The sequence below is a fragment of the Corapipo altera genome, unplaced genomic scaffold (genome assembly GCF_003945725.1).
Source record: "Corapipo altera isolate COAL_440 unplaced genomic scaffold, ASM394572v1 22b, whole genome shotgun sequence".
NCBI classification, from domain to species: Eukaryota; Metazoa; Chordata; class Aves; order Passeriformes; family Pipridae; genus Corapipo; species Corapipo altera.
In genome coordinates, this window is record NW_020884876.1 from 19,260,862 (window position 1) to 19,276,514 (window position 15,653).

General features: G+C 40.1%; 1 protein-coding gene across 8 annotated transcripts in view; it reads right to left on the minus strand.

The window, feature by feature from the left end:
• Window positions 1-1,579, minus strand: part of TRIM2 (tripartite motif containing 2) — a 90,954-nt gene extending 89,375 nt beyond the window's left edge. For 2 of the 8 annotated variants that reach the window (XM_027635732.1, XM_027635730.1), the window contains exons 1-2: window positions 1,280-1,579; window positions 588-907 (exon numbers count right to left, since the gene is read on the minus strand). The gene's annotated coding sequence lies outside the window, so the exon portion shown is untranslated. Of the gene's footprint in view, window positions 1-29; window positions 447-587; window positions 908-1,210; window positions 1,235-1,279 lie in introns of those variants that run through there. The other 6 variants (XM_027635735.1, XM_027635731.1, XM_027635746.1 and 3 more) reach the window with 5 other exon arrangements.
• Between the last annotated feature and the right edge of the window lie 14,074 nt (window positions 1,580-15,653).

Sequence of the window (15,653 nt, forward strand, 5' to 3'; positions counted from 1 at the left end):
GAGATTGGTGAAAAACATGCATTGCTCACCGTGCTATGTTCATTGTTCTTATCAGGTCAGCTGCAGACTTACTGGTGCCCCTTATGATGACTATTTGTTTGCATTTCTTATAATAAGGTACTGTCGAGTTTCCTAATCAGAAGTCCAGGTCTGCATTTATGGATTTTTAAAGAAAAGTCTCACAGTGAAAAATACCAGGGGAGATTTCTCCCCTATGTGTTCACAAGCTGTCTATTACAAGCTGAAGTATCTTTCTTGCTATATATCTATTACTATCTAATCTAAGCAGAAAAACATCTCTCTATAAGTAACTCCTGCATTTGCTTGACTTCTCCCCTCACAGACAAAACGGCAAGCAGATATCCCCAAAATCAACAAACACAACCACAAACTACTTGCTCTGGAAAGCTTTCATGCATCCGTTTCCCTCGGCAGCTCTTCCACTGAAAGCCAGAACAATACTGCAGAGAAGATTTCCCCCTGTCAGGATGTTTTCAGCTTTCATCTCTCTGCTTTTTCAAGCAGAAGACTGAGGTAGAAACCTTAATTAGCAATCTGAAAGCACCACACAGGCAAGGAATACTTACATTTGCAACTGTATTTGTGATATTTGCGCACTGATCCAGCGACTGGTGATTATAAAGAAGAGAAAGAGCTTTTTAGGCTGCCTTTCAAGTCTTGCAGCAGTGAAACGAAGGCTGTTATCTGAAAGCTACTCATTTTCTATATGCTGTGCTCTACTTGCTTCCCATGTGCATACAACACAGCTGCCAGATTTAATAACCATGTCAGCCTGCTTTCCCCATAAAGCAGCAGAGAGATGACAGGATGAAGATGAAGTAGCCAGCGCGTTAATCTGTAGTTATGGCTGCACTAAGCCTTGAATGAATGTCACGGTTTTATTGCCCTTTAAAAAAAAATAAAACAAATCAACACTATTTGTGAAAAAAAAGCGCAAAAGGATTTCAGAAATGTCAATCCATACTTGCCTCAGTGACATTAAAGTACATTAAAGAAATTTCTCCTTTTTTTCCTCAGTTAACAAATCCTAGGACTTGTGTTAATTTCTTTTTCCTACATCCCAATCTTTCAGAATACATTTTTCCCAGCAGAGTATGCCTTCTACCCCAAAAGAACAAAACCATTGACTGGCAAATTAATTGAGCTTCCCTCCTCTCCGGTTCCTCTCTGGAAGGAAATATTTCCATACCTGTTTGTCTTTGCTGACTTCTTTCAGGAAAAAAATAAAAAATAAAAAAGGGGTAAAATTCTCTTTTACCATTTAAATTCTCCCACGCACAGTGGTTCCTAGAGCACTGGACTTTAGTATCTGATGTGGTCAGTTCACTGCCAAGGTGGAGCATCGCCGTACCTCCAGCTGCAAAACCAGTTCCATGTGAGGGAAGGGTGGCCAGACTTTACACGACCAGAGAAGGTGCCACTCATGCAATGAAGAACAACAAACTAAAAATAAACAAAGAAGTGTTCAGTTGAATTTGCAACAGTGCAGGGATGCCGCAGAGGTCATATGACATCTGTGCGTGTCTTTTTCTCTCTCTCATTTATATTCCCTTCACTTCCCTTGGAGGCACCTGTCTCAGCGGGGAGTGGTTTCTGTGGAAACTACGGACAGTCAGTTTTCCCCTCAGAGAAACTGTTACTATGGAAACCTTACATAATGTATATGGCCTAGATTCTTTTTAAAAATAATCTGACCCTGAAATTCTCAGTATAAAATAAGAACTGATCTGTCTGGGGGGCAAGAAATATAGTTATTTAATAACTGCATTAGAAATATAGGATTAAAAAAATCCAAATGGTGTTATGAATTAAATGAGAGTGTAGGGGGCATGTCATTGCATCAGTCACAAAGACAAAATAATTTGTAAATGCCAGTAAACAAGGTCCATTATTTAGCACTTGTGGGAAGCAAGAAGGAAGGGAAGCATATACTTGACATCATGGCTCAGTGTAGCAATCAATACTACATCTTGCAGAGTTGAGCTTTTCCCTGTGTGTTTATTTTTCCAGCAACCAGGACCTCAGTTAAAGATGTGAGCCCAAATACCTCTTACATCTACCCCATTCACAACCGAAAGATTAGCTTCAAAGTCACTTACCCTACACTATGAAATCATGCTGTGTTAAAACTCGAGGAAGTGCCTGAAAGGAGCTGCATGAGTCAGTGAGGCATAGCATGCAGTGGAGCAGAAGCATAAAAGGCACACTGCTGTTTATATGACTTTCCTCTCAGCTCAGAGGAGACAAACCTGTCCACGGTCATGGTGGGCAGGGCAGGTCTGTCAGATTGCATTGGGGACATTGGGATGTAAGGGCCCCAGTAATGGGGCTGGGCAGGGTGAGGGAGTTTTGCCTTCTAAGTCAGCAGCTGAAGACCTGGTGGGTCGGGAATGACATGGAGTGGTAGTCACATCACAGATGTTGTGAAACGGGTAAGTAGATGTCTCCCTTCTCTCCCCTATATCTGCAGCCACCCTTGCAGATAACCCTTTTACTGGTAATACAAATCAAATCAAATCATTAAGAGGGCACAGCTACCTGTTTAACTCTACACAAAATTGGTGATTTCAGTTGGAACAATGTTGTTAGGGAAGCTTTACTAAAACCCTGCCTCTGAGATATCTGTGGTGTGACTCAGTGGACTGATAGCAACCCTAATTAACATGAAGCACATTATTATATATGAGGACTGATTTTTCTTCTCCACTCCTATTCAGAAGATGAATAAGAGAGGGCACTCAGCCTACAGAATATTTCCCCAAAACTTTAGTGAGGTCTTGCTACGCTCCCCTGTGCAAAGGGGCTCTCCCAACGGGACAAAGAAGGCATGAAGCATTGCTTCAAATCCCACAGCATTTATCTTCCTTTCTTGTGTAGTGGAGACACTCTAACAAACAACATTCATGATGCCTGAGGATGAGGTGCTGTTTGAGATCTGGCTTCTCCAAGCAGGTGTTCAAGACCAGGGTTTCACAAAAAACTTGCTGGTGCCACAAGTCATGAGACATTCTCTAATACAAAATCCCTCAAAGGGGTTTCTCTGTACTGGGCAAAAGTCCCTGGACTTTTAAATTAAAGAAGAAAACTGCTCCATAAATCTCATTGAATACAATGCAATACAGAAGATCTACTCTGATAATCACAGAGCAGTATTTTGTCAGAGGCTGTGCACACACACCTTTTTGTATGTGAAAATCAAATGTTGTATGAAGATGTGAAAGCATTAATATTCTCTCTCTTTCACACAGAAAAACAAAGGAGATTTGATGCATGGTGTTAAATTGGTTTTGAGAAAGTTCAGCATCAGCGGGATACAGTCTAAAACTTAAATGACTGAAACTTTTATGATTTATCAAATATCACATTCCTAGGCAAACATTACACAGGAGTCAGGCCCCTCTAACTTTTGAACCCCAGGGCTCTCATGTTCTATCCACAGGACATACAGCCACAATGTGTTACAATCAATCTTTTGCCTTCTAAAATTAAAAAAATTAAAAAGTAGAAATATTTTCAACAAGACATCCTACATTCACTTCTGAATTAATCTTATATGCAAAATTACAGAATAATTAGACAATGTCTAGTGAAACATGTATTTATTGGCCCTAGGAAAGACAATATATTCAAAAAGAAAACCAATAAAAGGAAAAGATTTCATAAGCAGATTAGAAAGAGCTAAGCTGTCACTTAAACTCATGTAGTTCTGACATTTTGCTATGTAAAACCTTGAACTTCAAAGAGTACATTGCATAAAGACAGCAACAGGGACAAATTGAGAAATAAATATTATAACAAGGTAAAGCGATGAAGCTAACAGCTTATTTTTAAAAAAAGAAACAAACATATGACATAGAATGAGAAGGCTCAACTATTTTTCATAGCTGTGCCAAGTCTCTCACCACAGAAAGGCCTATCACAGCAAAAGCCAACATGGTTACATGACTTCTGGACTGAGCTAAGTAGCATCTAGCCAGCTCAGAGTGGAAGCAGCATAAACTTGGATCCCTCACCATTTATCTACATAGATATTCTGTGTGTTTCCAATTCATGGACACCTGTGGCTTCCTCAAGCAAAGGAAGTGTTTGGGCACCAACCTCAGGAGTGGACATTTCACTAGTACCAGTGTGCTTCCAGTAATTTAACATACAGCACTTACATTTCTTACCTCAAACTCTGATCGTGCTGTAAGAGACCTGGCTGAGATACTGCTGAGAAGGCAGTTACACTAACCAAAGAAAGATTTGCATTCACAGCAGGACTCAGGCATACAGAGATGCAGCTGTAACCTGTGAACTTGCTGTTACTTTCTTTCCAGCAGGGAGTTAGCTCACTCTAGGAGTCCAAGCTTCTCTTGACAGCCTAAGATCTGCAATAATGGCCTCTCGGTGAATAGATTCAGAAAAAATGTAATTGAGCTGTTATGACCTGCACATTGTTTGGCTCACATCACGGAACATTACAGCAACTCTACAGCCTACCATACAGAAGACTTTCACTGGTTATTTAAAATGTCTTCCACCCATTCCATCAGTATTTATTATATGTTTTCCACCTCTTCCCACACCATTACATCAGTTCTATGAAAAAATATATTAGCAAGCAATATTACATATGGTTTTACTCAGAGATAGACAGAGGTGTCAATGGAAATCCTTTGTACAATATTGCATCACTTATTCCAAAAGAAATCTCTAGTTGTCACACCACCTCACTTAACTCTTTTTTACTTTACTCCTGCTTTTACATAGACAAGCTACTTGTTCAAGGGTACTGACTGCTCATCAAATTTATATTACTTTTGATACTGTAGTCTCTTTTCTCTCATAGTCCTATTATAGAAAAAAGTCCTACTTCCTATCTACTTGGATTGCCATGCTTTGGATGAGGAAAAGAAATCTTAGCAGTAAATAAAGGGAGAGACAGATGCACAAAGAGGCACAGGCAGGGGTGTCAGCTCCTAACCACAAGGTGCCTTGCAGTCTGCAGATCCTCCTACCAAGAGTTCTGTGCTTAAGCAACCCACAGGAATGACACCCACAAAAGCCAGCACATTAGCACAGAGCTGCCCAGCTTATCTACTGTGAATGCTAAGAACTCTCTCCATGAACTCGGTATCCTCATCTGGACCACAGGAAAATGCCTATCTCCAGCTGGATTCATACATACCCATTCTCTTGAGTTAAATTCCCTTTCTTAAAAAAGCTGACTAGGGAAGAGATGAGAGCCAATTACAGTATTCAAGAGATGACAGATTTGGGGTCAAATCTACTAAAAGCTTAACGAACATTCCCTTATTTAATCATATCTTTGTAGGGTATTCCAAGGTAGGAATCCTCCCAAAGCTGCTGTCCTCATATTAGTAAATAACAAAGGGAGTGAGGGAGAGAACAAAGACGACTGTGTAGCTTTTGTCAGACTGTTGTTTAAGGCACTAACCTTGAAAGTCCAATCTCTGCCTCAGTAATTGGCTGTTCATTAGCTGTAGAATCAGTTTTCTGTGCCCCTGATGACAGGAGCTATTTTGCTGGGGTTCAAGAGGTGCTTTCTGAGTTCTGCCAGATTAACTACTTCGGAGAGCATAGGCACAGAGTGTCTTCTGTGATGGTCCTGACATGCCAAGGTATGAGGGAGATGCCCAGCTGTTCAAGCCTTGCTGCTGCTTACATCTCCAGACACCTGGGCTAAATGGCAGGTTTTGAAGGCTGACATTCCTGCCTGAACAATTTAAGGTGGCCATTAGGTATTTAAGGCCAGGTCTACAAATGTGGGAGCAGGGCCACCTGAGCTGGCAGGGATCTGCATACTGACTCATAAACCAGAAATGCTGGGCAGTTCAGTGCAGAAACACACAATCTGGCTCTGGGCATGGTCACTAACAAGCCAGAGTTCTGTGTGCAAGCCTGCACTCCATTGTGACTTTGTTCCAGATTGAGGGTTCCTGAACTCTCGTCTACCCCAGAGAGTAGGCAGGCCCTACATCTGGCCTCAGTCCATGAATGGATCTTGCCTTGGAGTTCAGCCAAGAAAACAGTCATCATGGGGATTAAAACTAAACTGATTTCACCCAGCCTAGAACACACAGGAAACAGATCAAAGGTGGATTTCTGCCTGGGTTTCTCATGGATTTCAATTTTAGTTAACATTCACAACTGTAGGCCTGCCTATTTCTTTCCTTGTTTTAGAAGCACAAATCGTTGCCAAGGCTCTGGCAGTCAGGCCAGAAAATAGTGACAAATAGTGTAAGCTGATCTGGCAGGCTTCATTAAGGGCAGATTAAACATTGACAGTCCCCAAGGTTTCTGTGATATGATTGCATGACATGGCCAATGAACTAGTCACTCCCTAGGGTGAGAAGCAGAGATGATGTTCAACTGCCTGGAGAGTGGAACATAGACTATTCTGTGAAATTACATGTTATGACAATGTAAGATGCAAAGCACCATCTCTAAACAAGGTGCTTCACCTCAAATAAACCTTATGACTAGCTAAATAAAAGTCTGTCTGTTTCAAAGAGGGCTGAGCGATGTAGAAAAGGAATCAACAGACCTGAAAAAGGCCAACGCAGGACTTCAATAGTCTGTCCCAGTAAGGATGTCTTGCCTTTTTTCCTAGAAAAAGTCCAGTCCTCATCATTTAAGATTTTTTTTCAGAAATATTTGAGAATGGTCCCCAATTTACTGAGTCAAACATTATTATATCAGAATGTCATGAACCCTCTGAGTTGTCTATGCTCATGTCAAGGTTGTGTGGAATCTAAAATAGTCTCCTTGTTCCACTATCTGCTTGTAACCTGATGATTCTCCTTGCTCTACAAGAGTGGTTGGTCTGTAAGTTTCTAATCACAAAGACTGCATGACACAATGATAGCATTTCCCTTTTCAATCCAGAACACTTCAAATGCTTTCAGATTTTCTGTTACATCACCAGACCAAATAAACTGATCTTATTTGAAAAGTTGCCACTTAACATCAAAAGAAGGATGTTATCCAGCAATCTTGATCTGCTTTGTAGGTCCAGAATAAAGAGAGTAGAAAGAAGCTTCACTGGGTCTATACCACTACAGCATAGGAGGCTGCATTAAAGTAATGACACAGAAGAGTAAAATTTGTCACTGACCATCTGAAATTAAAGAGTTCTAACAATACAGAAATCAGAGAATCATTAAGGTTGGAAAAGACCTCCAAGATCTCTCAAGTCTAACCTTTTGACCGAATACCACCATGCCCACTAAACTATAGCACTAAGTGCGGCTACTTGTTTTTTAAACACTTCCAGACATGGTAACTCTGCCACTTCCCTGAGGAGCCTGTTCCAATGCTTAAACACTCTTCCAGTGAAGAAATTTTCTCTTATACCAACTTAACCTTTCATCACACAACTTCAGATCATTTTCTCTTGTCCTGTTCTGGTTGCCTGAGAGAAGAGATTAACCTCCACCTTGCCACAGCCTCCTTTCAGGCAGTTGCAGAGAGCAATAAGATCCCCTCTGGGCTTCCTTTTCTCCGGGCTAAACAACTGCAGCTCCTGCAGCCATTTCTCATGAGACTTGTGCTCCAGACCCTTCAGCAGCTCTGTTGCCCTTCTGTGGACATATTCCAACACTTCAATGTCCTTCTTGTAATGAGGGGCCCAGAACTTGACATAGGATTCAAGGCGTGGCTTCACCAGTACTGAGTAGAGAGGGACAATCACTGCCCTGGTCCTGCTGGCCACACTATTCCTAATATAGGACAGGATGCCACTGGCCTTCTTGGCCACCTGGGCATGCTGCTGGCTCATGTTCAGCTGGCTATCTACCAGCACCCCCAGATCCTTTTCTGCTGAGCCACTTTACAACTACTTTTCCCCTAGCCTGTGGTGCTGCATGTGGTTGTTGCGACTGAAGTGCAGGACACAGTACTTCACCTTATTGAATCTCTTAAAATTGGCCTCAGCCCATTGAAATGAAAGGTGATAGCCTCATCTGTGCCTCACTACTTTATCCAAAAAGGCAGGAAATTCACATACACAATCACTAACATTATAGTCGAAAAGTGGACATAATTCCGCAAGCTTCCACAGAACAGGGGGTTTCTAATTCAGGCAGAAAATTATCTGAAATTCCATATTTCTCTGCTAAGATGTGGATTGTATCTATTGACATAATTTTGGAAGAGAGAAAAAGTGCTGTTGAATGTGTCTCATGGCCAGAGAGCACTGTATCTGAGAGGCATAGCATGGCTTCTTACTATGTCATGGATTTAGTCACATGAAAAACCTGTTCTTCAGTGCTGCAGGTTCTGCCTTTAACAGCCATTAGGTATTTCAACCACATTTGGACAAATTTTAATGCCAATATACCTAGCAAAAGCTTCTTGAACATAGTACATGCAGTGTCCTGTTTGAAGTGGTCTACCCTGCATTTATTATTAAATAAAATGGTTTGCTTACAGTTACTACAGGACTACGGGTAAGAGACAGCAGGTGAAACTGAGGTGTTGGTATACACAGGGGAAGATGTATCTGGAAAAGGGAAGTCAAACATCACTTATTTGCAAAACAAATGAACAGCTGATGGGTGGAATATTTTGGGCCTTGCCTTGTCCACCTTCCCTATTCTTCCTGTATTTTAGTACTTTGACACCATCACCATAACTAGCATTCACAACTTCTCCACTTAGCCCTTTTAGACCATGAAGACCATAAAAGAACAAGAAATAACTACCTTTAACTCTCCTGAGTCATCAAGTCAGCATGGAGACATTTTGTCGCCTACTCAGACACCATTTGTGCCCTAGAAGTTCTGAACTGAAGTGGATGTCTCCAGACTCCAGGAACATCCAGAGGGAACTTTCTACAGCACTACTTACTTGGAATGTCTTTATACTTGTTAAATACAAGGAAACAAGTTAAAACACACAAACCAAAATTATCTACCAAGAGAATTATATTCCGATGTGACTGACGCATTCAGCTAGTTAGGCCTCTTTATGGCTTTACCTCCAATTTAAACTGAATTGAGTAACTTTCTGGGCATGTGGGGGTCCAAGTGGACTGGAAATGATGAAAGCACTCATTCAAAACATTTGTCAGCAATCTTTTCCAGCACTCCAGTCCACATCAGATATTTGAGTGGATTACTTGTAATTTAGGAACCACACACTATGACATGCCTGAAAAAATAAATTCCCAGAGACAACTGCAATGCTGCAGAAACCACTATGAATTAAGACAAAGATCACTGAAAAGGGAAAAAAGAGCTATAAGGATGTATGTTAGCAATGTCTTTTCTTTCCTTCAGGTTTTGTAGAAGCCCTTTGTCATGCACAGAGCTTTCCTGATTTCTAGAGGTGAATATGCTCTAGCTTGGTGGAAAGGAACCAAAGATCAGTCTGCTCCAACAACAATTTTTCCTACATAATACAGAGAATTATTTAGACAGATCTCAGATAATCCTGGTGCCCAGAACTAATATTTTGACTCTTAAAAGTTGCAAACTTCCTTCTGCTCCCAGGCTGAGCCTGAAATCAGAGAACAGAAAACAAACCCTTGGTTTTGCAGGATAATGCTCTCATATCTACTCCAGAGATGGGCTTCTGCCTTATCTGCACAGCCTTTTTGGCAATATCTCTCTTTGTATTCTTCACTCTGAAGCCAGAGAATCGAAAAATACCACTACTTGTTTTGCCTTCTCCAAATACAATCCTGCTGCAGTAGATGGCATCCATGAGGGACTCCTTGGTAGGTAAATGTGATAATGTGGGGCTTTTGACTGCACCTTGGTTCCTGAAAGGAAGAAAATTTGGACAAACTCCTGTACTCACTGTTTTCTTATGGCTACTTCTATACTGAGCCTTAAAGGTTCTTCATTGACTCTATACAGTGCCTAATTCTGGTGCCTAAGCTTAATCTGTTAGGACCAAGCACAATTTTTACAGGCACTGCAGTGCAGAACTGGAATTCTTGAAGCAGGTATTACAGATCTAAAAGCAGAGCACTTGTATTTGGGCACTTGTCTCAAATTATCAGTCTTGTTTCTGAGAAGATACACAGTAGCATTTCAATGTGTACAGAGAGACTCACTATACTAATCAAGGATACAAACGTTCATCTCAATCTCCTCACAGGCTGCATGCAACCACATTTCCCGCTTTCTCAGCTGAGATATAGCACTATATGCATCTAAATATCTATGTGCTGGGAATATTAGATCCTTACTGATCCTACTTTGCTGAAGAACATCATGTATCCCTTGTGTAAAATAAGTTTTTCAGATTCTGCTGCAATCAGCAGTATGCCTGAGCAAACAACTGCTGTAATAGGATTCATTTCAGACAAAATGGAATTGAAATCCCATTGTTGACTACTGAAAAAAACAGATAAATATTTTATTTTCTTTAGCATCAGCATCTTATTTGGTTAGTATTCCTAGGAAATAAAATGTGATGGGAAGAGCATTCATTTCTCAGGGAACAGCCTGTCTTAAATCTCTGAGCAGATCACAGTAACTTTTAAATTAAGGAAATTCTAGTACTATTTTCCACAGAAGCATCATTTTCTTGCTATGAACTATCTGCACCTCACTATAAAATACTTTGAGATTAACATTATACTAATCAATAGTTAGGTCTAATTAAACTTGCTATTGTAATTACATCAGTTGTTGCTTCTAGTGACCTTTATGAAAACATCAGAGATGATGAGAAGGGCAATTTCATTTCATGCTCTTTAAACCCCCTAAGCCTTTCAGTAAGCCTTGCACTACAGATGCCCATTCTGGCACCAGGTGTCTTGATGGCTGTGCTAGTCAAATAAACCTGGCCATCTTGGCCTCATTCAGAATTACTGACTACCAGAGAAGATATGGTCATAACCACAGACTGACAAACAACTGGCTGTTGTGATCTCATCTACAGAGCCTCGCCCTTCTTTTCTTGCTGTATCCCTTCCTGTAAGTGCAAACAATGGATGCACAGCTATTGCTCTGTGTTGTTGGGCCGCTTGGAATAGAAATTGTACTACCATCTTTTGACTGTAAGGAGAACTACACCTTTAGGGAGCCTCCCTCTACATTAAGTCACTGCAGGGAGTAATCTCTAATTCAGTGATTGAAACATACAAATCCATTTAAATGTGGACACACAAGATGAACAACGTAGTCTGTGAGCTGAGTCCTTTACAAAAAGCAATTTAGTTTGAAAATATCTTTAAGAAGGCCTGTAATTTTTGGCAATCAAAGTATACCCAAGAAAAAAAACCAAAACATTAACAGTCTTAAATATGTCAGCCACAGTGCATCTACATCCATTTCACACGTCCTGTCAAACTGTTTGGAAGTAGCTCCATTATGACAGCTCCATGTTTCCTCTGGGATTTCCAGTCTGCAGCTGCAATGGTGCTCAGCTCTTGGGCAGATCAATACCGATTAAAGATGGTATTAAATACAGACTCTTTGATTTTCATTGAGCAGTTTATATCAACATCAATTCAGAAGTGATGGACAATACCACTTTCTGTAATGTGCAGTGATCTATACAAAATTATTTCAGTTCCTAGAGAGGTTTCATAACTTATAACCAGAATTAGTTAACTGTCCTTATTGAAAGTCTTAGAACCAAGAATTCTTACACTTCTATGCCTAGAAAGTTCCACTGAAACAAATCAGAAACACTTTGGAGATGTGCATAACAGATCTTCAGAGGCTGGTTGTCCTATGCTGTTCTGATACACAAAATCTGGATATTTTGAAACCAAGTAAAAAGACAATACTGACATTTTTAGGCAATTGCAGATGAATCTCATGTATTCATAAAAGCTAAATTCCAAAGCACTGTGGATAGGCAAATATATTTAAACCCCAAAGTAGCATCTAAAAAGGTACACTTCACATTTGACATTAAGAACAGCTTTGGGAGTGGAGTGTTTAATAACATTCCTCTGCATAGCAACAGTGGTTCTGCTGGATATCTGACAACAGAAACACTGGTTTAATAGCCTGTGATCTAGCAACAGCATTTTTGCCAATCCCTAAGAAGAAACCACTGGCATTTTGGGTGTGCATTATGGCATGTGTGGTTTAGTAATGCTTAGCCACTTTATAAATTTGGGGAAAATTTTGGTTTCAATGAAGTCAATGGCATATTCGCTATAGGCCTCAGTGGAGTTGGGCTTTCATACATAACACTTAAGAAGTGGGTCTATAGTCTGAAGAAGAGTAAAGGAGAAAGTAAAAAAGTTTTTTTTCCATTGCAAACAAAAAGGTTACAATAAACACTAATGGGCAAAATCCAAGTTTTTCATAAGATTCTTTTATATATCATTTATACTGTGCTGTACACAGTTTTTAAGCAACTCTCAATCAATTGCATATGCATTTACATGTGCAAAAAACCTGGAAAATAGTACATACGTATACATAGGCTAAAAAGTCAAGATAGTTGTTGTTTTTCATTTTCTTCTCTCATTAGCATAGTTCCACTGATATTCAGTCCCTTGGGTGTAGCTGGAATTACATACGGTAATAAAGAACAGAGTAGAGCTACTAATGCAAAGAAATCTTTTTGTTCTCACATGTAACATTATTAAGTTGAGCCATTACAAAGTAGTGGCCAAGGGTCTTCACATTTCATTCTGACCTTTGATCTGCACCCTCTCTGTAAAAGACCATCATATACCACACTACTACAGTATGCAACTCCTTCACACTGGAAAACTAGGGCACAGTCTTATCGTTAGCCTGCTGGATGGAGAGAATGCTTTACTGCTGAATAATTCAACAAAATCACCTTTTATCCAAAAAAACACCTTATATATTCCCTGCTCCTCAGTAGCAATGAAAGCACTCCTTCCCTGCCCCTGACTTCCTTAAATTGTGTAGAATCTGCTTTTATCCTGGGTAAGTATAAATAGAGCATGAAAAACAGCTTTTCTGTCAGTGGCAACAATGTTTCTGTAGTTGTACACAGCACCTAAAAAGTTGATCGCAATAGTAAATCCTTTCCATCCTTTTTTGTCTGCTGGTTCAGAAAATAACTTGTCATTGGATCTCTCAAGGCCTGGGAACCCTTAATCTCAAATCCACTGTCTCACCAAAGATGCTCGTTATTGGCATGATGAGCCTCAAGAATTGGTTCTGATCTCTTTTACATGTCTCTACCCTGTATCGCTGTTGGTATAAGGTTATGGCTTTGTGAAAAGCTATGTACTGAGGTTTGAGCATCATCAGTCAGATGAAAAAATGCTTATCTCACAATGGGATAATGATTTGTTTGTAGTCCAGTGAAGCAAACAGCCTGTATTTCATCCGGAAATGAGAATGCTGTCTAGCTAACATCTGAAACACATCAGCATTTCTACAGCAAGGTGAACTGTTACTTGTCCTGTATGAGAATATTTAAACCGAGCCCTAAGAAAGTGATGAATTAAAACAAAGGAGGAAGAGGAAGGGAAAAAGAAGGAATGCTTGAATCTGAACAGAATTCCAAGAAAAGTTTGGCCAGTTTATCACATACAAGTAACCCCTAAATATAGGAGTTTTTTAAGTGACATTTGAATCCAAAGTAGTGGGCCTTGTCCAAGAACTGGACCCCAGCCACAAAGCATCAAAGTATTCTGACTGCTTGCTAGGTGAATCTGAGCTAAAATAAAGGTAGATTTGCTTTTATTTCTTTTGGCCTGCCTCTGCACCTACTAACTTTGCTGTCTACGTTTGGCTTATGTAAATATATTATCCTTCTGCTTTTATCTTATGAGGGATTTTAGGTCAGCTGGCAATAAATAAAACATTCTGCTTTGATGGGTGTGGATTATCATTAAGACAGGGCTACTGGACCCATTTTCAAGTGTCCAGACCCCACCACAATTAATCATACAGAATAAAAAAAGTCAGGAAGACCTTTTTCTAAGCTGTTCTGCCTGCTGAGAAGCTGGCAGTCCAGTGTCAGTGGGGAGGAAATGTCATTCCCACTGATTAGCATCAGCTGGAGATATCCTGGCATGCAAGAGACCTATAAGGGAGAATGCCAGGACCATGGTTATCACCCACACCTCTTCAATGATGCATGACATAGTGCTCCACCTGGGCCAGGCAGCACTAAGCAAGAACCTGATATGTACATGTATATTCCTAAACTGCATCAGAAATGTTTTGAACATCCCCTGGTATTGAATGTTACTCAGCAATGGCAAGAGTTACTTCTCCCTCTGAAAAAGTAGTCATCAACCTCAAGTCCAATGTAAACAAGACTGCAATGCAGGCAAAAGTTTCCCATGCATCACCTCTTTAGGGGCATTTTTAGCTTGCTTACCATCACTGCTCTTTCCCAAAATTATCAATACAACACAAATATCCAGGCAAATGGAAAAACAAAGGTTTGTAAGGTTAGGTATTATAGGGCTCATGAGTTGCAGCTATGTACTCTGCATCGTGTTTGATTAGAGAAGCATTTTTTAACAATTTTGGGCTTTCCATTTACAGTACTCAACAGAAATATTTGTGGTGACATTCCAAATGCTCAGAATGCGGATTCCTTCCTATTTCACTGGGAACTCTGAATTAGACCAATGCAAACAAAATAAAAACCATTTGCGTAGAAAACTGATCCACAAAATGGCAGTGTTCACTGCAGGGACAGCAATATTTCATGATTTTTGATTTTCACAGAAACAATTCCCATGTGCTAAATTACTGGGTACAAGTGAATTACAAGATTTCTCTACACGCCACGGCATGAAACTGATGATCCACATTTGATCCTAAATGCCCGGCAGCTCTGTGTTTTGATATGGTTTTGTTTCTCGTCCCATTTTTCTTTAAAAACTCAGACTTCTTTTTGAAATGTGCCCACTTTATGAATATGTTTTCAAGCTTTTATTCTATACCAAAAATACCTGGGCAACAAGATGACAGCACAAGGAAAAAAAATCTACAGTTATTTTAAAAAGTCAGGGTTGGCAGCATATTCTGGAAAATGCCAAAGGGTTTGTGGAATAAATTCATTTGCCAAGTTTAGAGATAAAAGAATCCAGCTGCTTTCAAACACCAAATGCACCACTAAAAAGTCTCTAAAATTCCCAAAACGTCTTAAATCAACAAAACATACCATCCTCCCACACAAAACAACAGCAACAAAAGAACCTCAAAACATTCCTATTTAGATAGACTTCAATGCTAGCTGAAGTATGTCTGTTCCAGGCACTTTGTCAAAGAATATGCTTATACGCAACAAAGGGCACGGGGTTGAGGGATTTTATGATGCTTCGGGATATTGCAAAGCAAGGTAAAGAGATGAAAGCAGTCATGCTGATGAGGGACCTAGGACAAGGAACCGGCCTGAGCCATATGATGATTGGTATCCTTTGCAAAAGTGCTTCTATCCACTTGATTAGAGTCTTTCAGTGCCTGTATCGTTGAACAGGAGTTACGGGTTTGGGACTTGATTCAGTGTTCACGGAAGTCAGTCATGACTTTCTACTACATTTAAAAGGTACATAAAACATACTTTTAGCAAAACTGGAATTACCTACAACAGGGACTATCTCCTTCATTGTAATAGGAGAAAATACTCAGAGGACTCCCTGCAGAAATGGCACGAATACTGCCCTTTTAACTCTAAAGAGAATTTGTATTTTCAGGCCATTGTTCCTTGTC